Consider the following 5292-nt stretch of genomic DNA (forward strand, 5'->3'; position numbering starts at 1 on the left):
GGTGTCAAGTTCAGTTTTGTTCAGTGTGAATCTGAGGTTCCTGTGCTATCCTAAGAAGTGATGTCTAGTAGGTATTGGATGCATGGGTCTGAACTGCTATTATACCCATTTTATAGATGGGAAAGTTAAAGCTCAGAGTGGTTAAATCCTCTACTGACAGTGACACAGCTGATGAATGCAGCTTTGAGTTTCAAATCCAACAAGTGGAGCCAGGGGCTGAGCAGCTGCTCAGTGGGCCCTGCAGGGACAGCATCCGACAGGTGCCGCTGGTCAGTGATGGTGAACCTATGACACGCGTGTCAGAGGTGACTCGCGAACTCATTTTTTTGGTTGATTTTTCTTTGTTAAGTGGCATTTAAATATATAAAATAAATATCAAAAATATAAGTCTTTGTTTTACTATGGTTGCAAATATCAAAAAATTTCTATATGTGACACGGCACCAGAGTTAAGTTAGGGTTTTTCAAAATGCTGACAGGCCGATCTCAAACCATCCGGCACAGAAAGGCCCTTCAGAGTCTTTGAAAATGATCAACAGAAGAGACAGGATTTAACTGATAGGAAACAAAGGGTGAAAGTGACTTCTATTAGAATGAGCTCACATTCTCTTGTCAGATTTCCTTCCGATGATGAGATAAGAAAAAAATGGCAGAATTTCAAGTTACACCCAAGCCACCAGGAACCCTTCCCAGTCTCTAGTACCCACAGACTGCCCTCAGGCCCCAAGCCTCCCTTCACCCCTCCCCTTCCTGCTTAGCCCCTCCACCCTGCCCTCCCACCAACACTCCGCCTGCAGGGACCTCCCGTGCCTCGCCCTCCTGGGGTGGAGGGTGCCTCGCCCTCCTGGGGTGGAGCCAGCAGGGTCGCAGAGAAAGGCCCAGAGGCTCAGCTGCACCCAGAGTTGGTGAACGGAATGCTTTTTAGTGCCCTGTCCCCCTCCAGGACATGCCCATGTGAGGAGAGGGAAACAGAGGCCTACCTTTTGGAGACTTAGGCTTGGCCGAGTTTCCAGGCCCTACTCCTCTTGCTCTTTCTCATGTCATCGCCTCGATACCCACTGGCAGGCGTGGCACAGATGCCTGTCAGTGGAGCCCTGTGACTGAGTGTGGAGAAGGGCCTCTCACTCAGGAGCTGGGGAGGGGTCTGAGCTAGGACCTTGGCCCCTCAGAAAGCTGAACTCGTGGCCTTAATTAGTCCCCTACTGATGAACATTCAGCTCCCCCGCCAGTTAACATTCAGTTTTTAACAAACACAGGGTTGTTAATTTTCCATGACTCGGCAATAAGCTTTTTCTCCACCTTAGTGGGTCTCCGGGGACCCTGTGTGGACTGGATGTCAGCCACTCGGCTTCAGCAGCGGGAGGCCGTTTCTTTGCAGGAAGCGGCAGAAGCTCCTGCGCTGTGCACTGCAAACCACCAAGCCCTGCGCTCGCCCAGGGGCCTGGGGACCTCCAGCCAGGAACCAGGGGTGGAAAGAGGGTTTTGAGTGGGCCATTGCCGCAGCCTCGCCGAGCTGTTAGCACGGCCACAGCCATGATCACCCCCCAGACTTCCCTTTCCTCAGCTGCCCTGGGCCACGCCCACAGGGTGCCTGGTGCTGAAGGCAGGCGGGCCGGAGGGTCAACAGTGCTGCCAGCCCCATCGTTCCAGGCGGCCCCTCAGGCAGCAGGCGGTAGGCAGGCCCCGGGCCCCTGGGTGCTGCTGTCTCAACAGAGCTTCGTCTCAGCATCAGCCTGTGCGTGACACATGCCCACCAGACCAGGGCCAGGGAGGGGACACCGAGGCAGCCCAGGATCTCAGAGACAGGCAGCACTCCAGAGATCGTCTGCCCCAACTTTTCCTTCCAATGTGGAAACACAGGCCCAGGGAGAGAAGTGAGCTGCTTCAGTCCTCACGATGCCTTCATGATGTTGCTATTAACTCTGTAATGAATAACGAAACAGTTAAGATTTATTGAGCCCTTACTGATCATCTGGCAGGCACTGGCCTGTCAAGTGCTCATTAGGGAGTTTCTGATTTCATTATCATAGCAGCTCTCTGAGGCCAGTACTGTTGACTGTCTTTCTTTGACAGATGGGGAAACTAAGGCTCAGCCAGGAACTCGCCAAGTGTGGCTCTGAGCTCCTGGGGGATTTATCTTTGAGGAAAAGGCTCAGGCTCCCGCACGGCCACCCCAGGACGAGGTGAGCAGCTCTGGCAGGGTGAGGAGCCCCACACCACACAGGCCTCCCACATTCCACCTTGGCTCAGACTCAGGAACAGGAAGAGACAGGGAGCACCCCAGGGCCTGTCTGCAGTGGATCAAAGTGCCAGGGTGGGACGCTGCCAGCGGTGCTGCAGGGGGAGCAGCGCAGAGCAGCAGTCCCGGCCAGGAGGCCCCAACGTGCCCTAGAGACCCCCTCCGGGCCCACGCTCTCACTCAGTGCTCAGCAAAGGAGAACATCACACGAGGCCTCTTTCAGGGGCTCTGCCTGCGCAGTGGAGCCTCCCTCCCCATGCTTCCGCTTGCTCCCCAGCCATGCCCAGGGGCAGTCTGGGAGCGCCAGGGAGCAAGAGCTGACCTCTTCGTGAAGCACAGGTGTGGAGAACACGAGGCAGGACCAGATAGGCAGGCAGAGCTCGCTGGCAGCTCTGGGCCCAGGAGGCCATGGGCTCATGCCCCGCGGATCCCCTCGTGCACCCCTCTCCCCCCTCCCCCACAGCCCAGCTGATGAAGGAGGCTACCGGTCCTGTGCTTTACAATACTTCTAAGTGTTCTTTCCCCCCCAGTTTTACTGAGATATAACGGACATACAATTGTATTAGTTTAAGGTGCACAACATAATGATTTGATACTTGCACACGTTGTGAAATGACACCACAATAAGTCCAGTTAACATCTGTCACCTCACCTAGGTATACAACTTATCTTCTTGTGATGTGACTTCTAAGATCCATCTTTTAACGTTCACATATGCCATGCAGCGCTGTTAACCACAGTCACCGTGCTGTGCACTGCACCCCAGGAGTTACTTACCTTGTGAGTGGAAGATGGCACCTCTGACCACCTTCACCCATTTCCCTCACCCCAACCCTCACTCTGGCCACCATCAATCTGCTGTTTCTCTGAGTGTTTATTTTTGTTTTTTTTTTTAAGATTCCACATGTAAGTGAGATCACACAGTATCTGTCTTTCTTTGTCTGACTTACCTCAATATAATGTCTCCCAGGTCCCATCCATGCTTTGCAAGTGGTTGGCCTTCCTTCCTTTAATGGCCAGACAAGATTCAATTATATTCATATGCCACCTTTTCTTTACCCATTCATCTGCCGAAGGTCACTTAGGTGGGTTCCACGTCTTGGCTATTATAAATAATGCTGCAGTGAACATGGGGGTTCGGATATCTTTTTGAGAAAGTGATTCTGTGCCCAGAACTGAAATGGCTGGGTTATTCTATTTTATTTTTTTTGAGGGACTTTCGTGGAACCCTGTGTTTGGCAGCAAGGAAAAACACCTCTTTCCAAAGTTCAGGGCAGTGAAGCACACAGGCCTACCAGAGGTCGATCGGGACGGACTAAGGACTCACTTGGCCCCACGAGGAAGACACAGCCCGGGATCCATGGGCACAGGGACACCTGCCGAGCCGCAGGCCTGGCCCTGGGTCCTGACCCAGCCAGGGCCCCGTCCATGCCTGTCTAGTTTTCTACTGTTGCCATGACAAACTGTCACAAACTTAGTGGCTTGAAATGACACATATTTCTTCTCACGCTGTTCGGTAGATCAGAAGTAAAATCGAGGTGTTAGCGGGGGTGGGCCCCATTCCCGAGGCTTTGGGGGAAGTCTGTTCCCTGTTTACTTAGAATGCAGTCCTGGTGAGTTTGGGACCCAGGCCCCGTTTTCTTGGCTGTAAGCGGAGACACTCCATGGCCCTTCTCGCCTTGGGGCCTTTCCCCTTTCCCGTCCTCAGTCCTCAGTCCTCAGCCCGCAGTGGGCGGCGGGTTCTCAGCGAGTCTCTGACCCAAGCAGCAGCCGCCTCTTCCACTCTCATTCCTGAGATGAGGCAGGGCCGAGCTCCCCACTCCAAGGTCCTCAATGTCAGCTCACCTGCCGCCTCTCCTCTGCCCTGTGGGGTGATGTGGCCACAGACTCAGGGACTGCGGCCTGGGCATCTCTGTGGCCCGTGATTCTGTCTACGCCTTTCCTGGCTCCCTGTCACGAAGCCCAGAGACTCAGAGTGACAGCCAACCTCAGCAGGCGGCTTTGTGCAGCCAACCGGGCAGGCAGAGCTCAGGGCCGGCCCCCGGCCACCCTGCCTGCCACCCAGGCCCTGCCCACGAGTGGCTCCCTGACGGCTTTCGCTGCTCACTGGGATGCAGCAAATGGGCTTTTCCATTATGAAAGAATTTCATGAACATTAAAGAAAGTTTGGAAAATACAGAGAGAGAGAGAGAGAGAGAGAGAGAGAGAGAGAGAGAGAGAGAGAACAAGCAGAAAAATAAGGCCCAGGCTCCCGAATAGCCACTGTCCATATGTTGCTGAATTTCCTTTGAGTGTTTTATTCTGTGAATGGGTTGACTTTTTAAGACTAGGGTTATGATATTATAGAAATAAAATTTTGTTTTGCTTTTTTATATAGCATCATATTAGACATATTTGCTACATTGAAGTAAATTATCTGTAAATCCTTTTGAAATGGCGACCTGATAGTCCATCACATGGATGGACATTACAACTCACTCAACGATTCCGTAACGTGGACATTCAGGTCGTGGTCATTATAAATGACCTTGCGATGGGCGCCTTTTGCATAAGGCACTTCCCCATCCGAGGTACACTTCCTGGCACGAGGGTTGTTGGATCCAAGAGCATGAACCCGTTTTAAAGTTTTCACGGGCGATCGGGAGGGTGACCAGTGCTTCTCCGACAGTCCTCATGTCCCGGCGTCATATGCAAAGTGCTCCTTCCATCTGGGTCCCAGTTTGGGTGAAAAATCATGTGGCCACCCACGCACAGGCTGCCCTGGGGGCTCAAAGGGTCCCTACCTACTCTCTGCACCACTGCGCTCCAGTGTGGGCACCTGGGAGGGCGGAGGCTGCACCCTGTCACCTCTAGGCACCTGCCGACCTCCAGAGGGCCTCCCTCGCGTCAGCCCTGTGCTGGACTCTGGGGGGCGGCGGAGCAGCCGGGAGGCACCTCACAGGTGCGCAGGAAATGCCCCTCAATGCGTAAATGAGACTGATGGTTGTCCGAAGCCACTGGGTGTTTGCAATGAGCAGGGCTTCTGTCAGGCCCCATGGAATGAAGAGCCTGAAT

Source organism: Myotis brandtii, unplaced genomic scaffold (genome assembly GCF_000412655.1).
Source record: "Myotis brandtii unplaced genomic scaffold, ASM41265v1 scaffold488, whole genome shotgun sequence".
NCBI classification, from domain to species: domain Eukaryota; kingdom Metazoa; phylum Chordata; class Mammalia; order Chiroptera; family Vespertilionidae; genus Myotis; species Myotis brandtii.